This window comes from Podarcis pityusensis, assembly GCF_964106645.2.
Source record: "Podarcis pityusensis genome assembly, chromosome: 2".
Lineage (NCBI taxonomy): Eukaryota > Metazoa > Chordata > Lepidosauria > Squamata > Lacertidae > Podarcis > Podarcis pityusensis.
The window spans coordinates 84,767,300-84,776,434 of NC_138029.1; the positions used below are offsets into that span (position 1 = coordinate 84,767,300).

At 45.4% G+C, this 9,135-nt stretch overlaps 1 long non-coding RNA gene across 1 annotated transcript; it reads right to left on the reverse strand.

Annotated features, from left to right (window-relative positions):
• Nucleotides 1-780: 780 nt before the first annotated feature.
• Nucleotides 781-3,997, reverse strand: LOC308470751. The gene is made up of 3 exons (XR_013982626.1): nucleotides 3,896-3,997; nucleotides 2,151-2,323; nucleotides 781-1,590 (listed from the first exon to the last, which is right to left on the reverse strand). It is a non-coding gene; the product is annotated as an uncharacterized lncRNA (long non-coding RNA).
• Between the last annotated feature and the right edge of the window lie 5,138 nt (nucleotides 3,998-9,135).

The window sequence follows — 9,135 nt, forward strand, 5'->3', positions numbered from 1 at the left end:
TGTGCTGATCTATGTACGTGCTTGGTTGGTACGCTTATGAACATTACCATATATCTAAGACCATAAAATTCCTATCAGACCTACAAGATCTAGTGATGGCCACCAAAGTGGAGTCCATCAAAAAAGGTTTATTCATGATTTTTAAAATAAAAAATTCAGCGGCTCCCTGTCTGTGGAATGCTCTCCTCAGGGAAGTTTGCCCAGCGCCTTCGTTGTGCATCTTTAGGCGTCAGGCAAAAACGTTCCTTTTTAACCAGGCCTTTGATTGATCTGATTGACATCCTATGCCCTTTTAAAATGTGGCTTTTTGGGGAGTGGGGTGTTATTGGGTTATTTTGATTATATGTATTGTCTAGGGGTGTGGGTGGCACCGTGGTCTAAATCCCTGAGCCTCTTGGGCTTGCCAATCAGAAGGTCGGCAGTTCGAATCCCTGCGATGGGGTGAGTTCCTGTTGCTCGGTCCCAGCTCTTGCCAACCTAGCAGTTTGAAAGCATGCCAGTGCAAGTAGATAAATAGATACCGCTCTGGTGGGAAGGTAAACAGCGTTTCTGTGCACTGCTCTGGTTCGCCAGAAGTGGAATTTGCTGCCAAGGAGTGTGGTGGAGTCTCCTTCTTTGGAGGTCTTTAAGCAGAGGCTTGACAACCATATGTCAGGAGTGCTCTGATGGTGTTTCCTGCTTGGCAGGGGGTTGGACTCGATGGCCCTTGTGGTCTCTTCCAACTCTATGATTCTATGATTCTATAAGTGGCTTAGTCATGCTGGCCACATGACCCGGAAAAACTGTCTGTGGACAAACGCTGGCTCCCTCAGCCTGTAAAGCGAGATGAGTGCTGCAACTCCAGAGTCGTTTGTGACTGGACAGGGGTACCTTTACCTTTTTATATATATATTGTGGTTTTTATGTTGATCTTTTTTGTGAACTGCCCTGAGACCTCCAGGTATAGGGTTGTATATAAATTCTAATTCTAATTCTAATAATAATAATAAAAAAAAGTGTTGTCAGTGGCTGGTAGCCATTTTGATTGTGCACTATTTTCTCCAGGATCAGAGGTAGTACATCTCTGGGTTCCAGTTGGAGAGAGTGCTGCTGTGCTCATGTCCTGCTTCTGAGCTCTCCACAGATGGATGGGAACAAAATGGATTAGATGCTCCCTTGTCTGATCTAGCAGGAGCCATCTTATATGATTATAAATCCTTTCAAGTTGTAAGACAGAGATAATAGACTCATAGAATTGTAGAGTCGGAAAGGACACAAGCGTTCTCTAATCCAACTCCCTGCAATGCAGAAATCTCCACCAAATTATCCCTGGCAGATGGCCATCCAAACTCTGCTTGAAACCTCCACCACCTTTCAATAGTAAACATTTTAGCAGTAGCTGGAGCTGATGGGAGTTGCAGTCCCAGCAATATCAGGAAGGTCACAAGTTCCCCATTCCTGATATAGAAGAACAAGTCTTGTGAAGAAGAATAAGCATGGCTTCTCCAAAGGTAAGTCCTCTCTAACACTGATGAATTTGTTCAGATGGTTGATAAATATGTGGAAAGGGGTGATCCAGTAGTATCCCATATAAATTCTTTCCCCTGGTTCCTACAGGTAAAAAAATCCTGTTATTGGTTTCTTTATTTACCTGTATCATGCCTTTCCAACCTAATGTGACTGCTTTGGGCAAATAGCACAGAGGAAAGGGTTAAACACCTACTTTCCCAGTGCTACTGCTTTGATAAGAATCAGAGATGCTTGTGGTTGCTTTAGTTTTTAAAAAAACAAATCAGGAGATCGGATCACAAATTTCCAGCATCACGCCATGAGTGTTTCGGCCTTAGGTGTGAGGTGCCACTGCTTGTTAAAACTTGTCCGTTATCCTGAGCAGAGACTCATTTCCCTTCCGAAGAACCACAGACTCTCTCATGAGGCTTCTCTTACCCTTGCCAACACATCACCCAAGGAAACAAACAAAATCCTGTAGCCAAGAAGAATTAAAATCCCTCCCATAAATATTTCCCTGGAGTTTATATCCAGCACGTACACACTCCTACACACAGGCACCGAGAATTAGTAAAGATTTATTGGTGTAAGAAGGCATGGCGCGCCTCGGGATATAGTCACTGGCAAATAGAGTGATGTCAAATACGGTAAGGAAATCATACCTGGTTTGAAACCTGTAGTTTCAGAAGAAGTGATTTAATCTCAAGCATTAATTTGGATTTTTAGACTGGCTCCTCCTCCTCCTCCTCCTCCTCTTCTTCTCATCATCATCATCATCATCATCTATTTATTAATTGCCTTCTAAACAACTGTCTCAAGGCAGTTTAATTAAAAACTCTTAAAGACAGAAAAAACAGCAAATATACTTAAAACAAGACTAAAACCCCAACAAGAGGACACTCATGGCAAAACAAAAACAAAAACAACCCAACCATTTACCCATCTGGGAAAGCCAGTCAGAACAAAAACTATCTTCAGTTGTTCCTGGAAGATGCAGATAGTGGGCTCCTGTCCTATCTTGACACGAATACTATTCCCCAGAAGAGAGGCAGCCGCACTAAAAGGCTGGCTCTGAGAAATTTGGATAACCATTTAGAAGGACATAATGAGGCCAGTTCTATATCTTGGTTTCAAGCGGCCCAGGAGGTTTTCATCTGCTAGCCCCACTAAAACATCTATCAGCTTTCTGAGCATGCTACTTCACAAAGTTCCCTTTCTCACCTGCTCTTCCTCCGAAGCTTTTTTAAAAAAAAACTCTTGCAGCTCAAAGATGCCATCAAGAGACTTCGTGCAAGGGCCATGAACAGACCAAGGAATGAGAGCGACGCTGAAACATGTTTAAATCTTGAACTGAGCCCTGAGAAAGTTTTGTGTAAGAAATATATATAAAGCTAGATCTTCCTTTTAAAGCCAGGGTGAAACTCTAGCTTGCGGGGATTATTAGGCCCAGATGGGGTGGCATGCAACTAAGTTTTACTCAGAGTAAACCTATTGAAATCACCGGACCTAACTTAGTCATGTTCATTAATTTCACTCAGAATAAAACTTAGTTGAATGCTGCCCAATGACTGTAATGATAAGCATTGCCCCATAAGTGTCCCAGTGCTCAAATTGTAGGAAGAAAGGCTGCTAATGAAACACATAAACCAAGCCAAGCCCCCTAATAGGCTTCTAAAAGCACTGAGTAAGTGAACATTCCACAAAAAGAAAGAGGAGCCATCTTCTTCTGGCCTGGCTTTCTGATAACTTCCTCAGTGAGCTGCACTGCCATCACCCCAAACACCATCTTTCTTTCATTTCCCCTGGATCTTAAACTTTGGGTGGCCTACCTGATTTAAGCCCAGTTTAAACATAAATAACCCTAAGAAAGAAGGGCAAGGACCTTCGGTAAGGTAAGGCAAAGGACCCCTGGACAGTTAAGTCCAGTCAAATGTGACTATGGGGTGCGGCGCTCATCTTGCTTTTCAGGCCAAGGGAGCCGGTGTTTGTCCACAGACAGCTTTCCAGGTCATGTGGCCAGCACGACTAAACCGCTTCTGGCGCAACGGAACACCGTGACGGAAACCAGAGTGCACAGAAATGCCATTTACCTTCCCACTGCAGCACTACCTATTTATCTACTTGCACCGGTATGCTTTCAAACTGGTAGGTTGGCAGGAGCTCGGACAAAGCAATGGGAGCTCACCCTGTCACGGGGATTCAAACTGCCAACCTTCCAATTGGCAAGCTCAAGAGGCTCAGGGATTTAGACCACGGTGCCACCCACATCCCCAGGGACCTTGGACGTACAGGGAACACACCTAGAATGGGCAGGTGCTCAAATCACCTGGTGGTGGCAGCCTTTGCCTGCTGGGATGTATAGTATTTCTATTTAAATTGTAATAATTACTTCTGAATTTGCACCTACTTTGTTGGGGATGCACGAGCACTCACCCTCCTCACACTTCCAGTTCGTGCCATTGACTTCCATGCTATTGCTTTAGCCCTCTGTGTTGTTTTCGTCCCGGGCGCCTGTGATCTCAAACCCTCCCTGGCTTCTCTCTCAACTTCCCGCCTCTCCTTCCCTCCCTCCCTACTAGTTTTCAACTTGTGTTTTTGGCAGAAACGTTGTTTACATTTCTCACTCGGCCATCTTCACGTGTCCCTCGGGTTGTATAACAGTTCAGCTGAGGATAATATACAGAAACTGGGTTTCCTTCTCACCAGCTGCAGATGATCCTAAACTGTGGGCTCTTTATTCTCAAATGGTCGTACTGCCTGGAGACCCTTTTATGGACACAAATAATGGGAAGACAGTGTAAATGGAGACCACGGAACCTATTGCGGTGATTGTGATCTAATATAAGTTCCCTGAGGTGAAACTTCTCAGTGTGCTGTATTCCCATTCATTGTTTTTGTTGACCCTGGTCTCTCATTTTCATTACAACATCCTTATTTCCCCCCTTGGAGTTTGGCATAAGGAAACCACCTGGCAATGAGCCGCTGCCTAGCATCACTTCTCTATTTTGTTGGGGCTTCCCCAGTCTGGTGTCTTCCAGATGAGGTTGATCTCCAACTCCCATCAGCTGCAGCCAGTGTGGCCATCAGTGAAGGATGAAGGCGGTTGCAGTGCAAAACATTTGAAGGGCACCAGGGCTACATACACATGAGTGCAGAGCTTTCCAAACTTTTCATGTCGGTGACGCACTTTTTAAACAGGCATCATTTCACAACACAGTAATTCAGTTTTACTAGCAAAATGGGTTAAACTAACCCATTTCCAGCCCCGGGAGGAGCATGGGGAGCGTTCACACGACACACCGACACACTGCAGCCGACACACTAATGTGTCACGACATGCAGTTTGGAAAGCTCTGTGTTAGTGGCTCAAAATGCAGCAAGGCTTTTCCAATCCGGAAGGGAAGCAGGGTGTCTTTGCCCAGTGCATATCACCCGATTCAGGGCTGTCTTTAGCATATGCACCGCCGGGGTGCAAAGATCTGCCCAGCGTCCCCATCTTTTGAGGGGGGCAGGTCAAAGTTGTTGAGATTTTTTTAGGGCCACAAGTCTAAGTTGTTCAGCTTTTAAGGAGGGGAACAGCGAAACCCGCTAACATGAAAAAATAAAAAGTGGCAGCGATAGCTTCATCTTCCGTTTTTGTGATCATGTGGAAATGAAAGACACCACTGGGGTGCTGCCGGATGCATTGATTTTGCAGCTCTTCCACAAAATAGAATGGAAATGACCCAGCGATCAACTGTGATCATGGTTAAGAGCTAAGGCGGCTTCAGTGCCCAGGTGCCCCGCACCCCTTGCACCCCCCGGGTAGAGACGGCCCTGACCCGATTTGCTTCCCTGCACCTGCAATCCCATTCTATGCAAGGAAATTGTCATCTGTGCATTTGCTGTCAGCTGAGCATGTGCAATCACATCAAATGGGGGTATTTCTCAAGAAACTCCAGGGTAAAAATGGATTGTGACCAGGGCTTGCTTTTCAGCAGGAACTCACCAGAACTTAGTTCTGGCACCTCTCAGGTGGGTGCCATTGCCATTCTAAGGGAATGAGGGAAGTGTTCATGGTGAGTTCTGGCACCTCTTTTTCTAGAAAAACTGCACTGATCGTGGCTAACATTATGTGTTTTGTTGTTGTTGTTGTTTAGTCGTTTAGTTGTGTCTGACTATTCGTGACCCTATGGACCAGAGCACACCAGGCACTCCTGCCTTCCACTGCCTCCCACAGTTTGGTCAAACTCATGTTCGTAGCTTCAAGAACACTGTTCAACCATCTCGTCCTCTGTCGTCCCCTTCTCCTTGTGCCCTCCATCTTTCCCAACATCAGAGACTTTTCCAGGGAGTCTTCTCTTCTCATGAGGTGGCCAAAACATTATGTGTACTTGGCTTCAAACATCAGGGATTGGAGTGCAGTCCATGGTAATGTGTACACAACCCAGGTCTGGTGAAGTCATGGACTCTTGGAAGGGAGTTGGAAGGGATCCCGAGGGTCATCTAGTCCAACCCTCTACAATGCAGGAATCTTTTGCCGAACGTTGGACTCGAACCCACAATCCTGAGAGTAAGAGTCTCATGAACTATCTCCTTAATCCTCAGTCTGATCTAGGTTGTATCTTCCCTATTCATGTAGAAGGGGGCAGGATATAATGTTAAAGGTGCATGGATTAGGGCAGCTCCACTTTATTTCCCCATGGCCTGTTGCCACAAACATTTTCCTCCTGACTGAGCTCACTTTGGTATGGGAGCCAAGCTGGGAGGAAAAGTTGTTTGGCCAATGAGCCAAAGACTCTTCTAATACCTATATGACCCACTGCCCACCCCCCTGCTTTAGACATGAACAGGGTAGTCAGGCAAACAACAAACATGGTTGCCACCATCAGCTTTGGCTCTCGGCCTGCTGCGTTCCTGTCTGGAATTCAGCCAAATTTAAAAAAAGAATATGCATTGCAGTTCATTGTGTGGTCTTCATTTCCTAGAACCGTCGAATTAGGGAGGGAAAATGTTCTCGCTGTACAGCACATTTCCTGAGCAAATGCTTTCTTTGCCGAGTGTCTCTGGAGAGGGGTGAGGAAAGTGCAGGGAGGAGACGCTCTGGCTGAAAATGCTCTTAGGGTACAATTCTAGGCACAGTTCTTCCAAGGTGGTTTTTTCTTTCTTTTAATCGATAAGGATTTGCTTCAAGATAATGAGTTTGGGACAGAAAATTTTGCAATGCTTTGCTTTTCATAAATGCATCCCTTGGCCCTGCTACAAGACAACTGTGCTTGAAGGACCTAGAGGCATTCGTAATAGGCAGTGCTTTTTTCTAAAAAAAAATTAAATGTTTAGGGGTACTCTCATTTTAAGACATCCCTCATTCACCAATCTTAACATTCAAGGCCCACTCAGCCTATGAGTCTACTTAACCCCATCTTTGGCGCAAGGCAGAAAATCCACTGCTAGAGAAATCCCCAGCAATTGGTTGTCCAGTTTGGTTTGAAGACCTTCAGCTAGTTTCAGGGCACCTGCTTAGCACAGCACCCTGTAAGGAGCTGGCTCTGATCTAGCAATAGATTCATTTCTTACTAGCAAAAGGAAAACCGCATTCTTTATTCATACACAGGATTCTCTCTTCATGCATTCATATGCATGTAATTATGTTTTTACATGTGTTGGAAGCCGCCCAGAGTGGCTGGGTCAACCCAACCAGATGGGTGGGGTATAAATAATAAAATTATTGTTCTTTTATATGCAGTTTTTAAATTGTTTTGATACATGCAGTAGTTTGACATATGTGTTCAATGCATTATGAGACATTTGAAAGGAAATGATTCATAACTGAAATAATAATAACAATATCTATCTTATCCACTTTAATAGCCACTCTGAAGGAAGAATAGGTGAGTTGATCCTAAATACCTTTCCTCCCAAAGCACAGCCCCAGCTATTCTGAAATGCAAGAGGGGCAATGTCCCACTACCCAAATCCATCCTCCTTCCATGGCATCCCTGGCAGAAAAAAAGTGTCTGAGGTTTCCTTTACCCTAAAGCTACGCACAGAATCTAGCAAGGCTGCTGACCAAACAATCCTAGTAGTCCATTGCTGTGGCTTCAAGAGAAACTATCCGAGGGCGATTTCTCAATAGTCAGTTGCCAATCTCTGACCTGGGGATTAGGAGGACATTCCAAGCTGCACTTGCTCAGTCCTTTTTCCAGGCAGGTTGGCATTTACAGGAGGCGGAGGAGACAAGAAGATACAGCGGTGGTGGGAGAAATATCCTATCCTGCATATTTTCCTTTCCTTAAAAGGCAAAAGTCACAGGCTCTGTCAGCTCTTTGTAAGGTACAAACAGCTAATTATTTACTAGCCTCGTAAGCATCTTTGGGATAAAGTATCAAGGGACGAGGGTGTGGGAATGATAAAAAACAAGGTGTGAAAGCCCAGCAGCATGAAGGAGAGTTTTTTTGCTGTGTGAATACAGACCCAAGCTCATTATTCTTGTCCGAAATCTTTCAGATGTTTCACAGCCTCCTCCAGCCTGGTTCCCTCCAGATGTTTTGGACTTCAATAATCCATAGTTCAGACTAACTATGGTTTGGATAGAATGCTAAACTGTGGGTGAGCGACGGGGTTGGTGGGGTGTGTGTGTGCCCCAGTTTGCCCTCTGAAAATGTTGGAGGAGGGTAGGGGTTTGAGCCCTCTGCGCCATCCATGTATCAGATCCCCTGGTGTGAAATTGAAGTGCCCTGGTTTGTGGTTTGTTCCAGGCACAAAGCAGCACACCTGAAGAGTGGGCACAGCATGGACTTGGCAGCAGAAGAGAATGGGGTTATAAGGCAGAGAGTAGAACATTGTCCCTCAATCCAACCTGGTCGATATTCCCACAAGTGCATCAACAATCTTTTCTGATATGCCGGCTTGTACTTTGAACATACCATAGTTGTTTGTTCCCCTAGTGCAGGGGTCAGCAACCTTTTTCAGCCGTGGGCTGGTCCACCATCCCTCAGACCATGTGGTGGGCCGGACAATTTTTTTTTGGGGGGGGGAATGAACGAATTCCTATGCCCCACAAATAACTCAGAGATGCATTTTAAATAAAAGGACACATTCCACTCAGGTAAAAACATGCTGATTCCTGGACTGTCCGTGGGCCAGATTGAGAAGGCGATTGGGCCGCATCCGGCCCACGGGCCTTAGGTTGCCTACCCCTGCCCTAGTGGTATCGCTGTGTTATCTCTTCATCCTCTTCTTCCACTGCTGTCATCTTTCCCTGAAAGTCCTCAGCTGCCCTTTAAACTGGCTCTGACATGGTGCAGTCTAAAGGTCGTACAGTCCCAGGGCCTGTGTGTGTGCTGATCCAGGCTGACCTTGTTTGCTCTCTCCCTTCAGAACAAGTGAAAATAGAGGAGTTTCTGCTGTCCACCAGGCTAGATGTTTGAAAGGCTCTGAGCTTCCACACTAAAGGGGAAACCTTTCCTCTTGTAGTAGTGTGGGATGTCTCACGCACACAATATTGTTGGGTGAAGGGTGATTGCCGCCCCTGTGGTCTGGTTTAGTAGCAACTGCGGAGGCATGTATCTGTCAAGGAGATGTGATTTGCATCTATATTGCAGAGTACCCAAAGGAATCTCATCCATTGAAGTGTCTCTGGGGTTAGAAAAAACAATCTAAAAATGG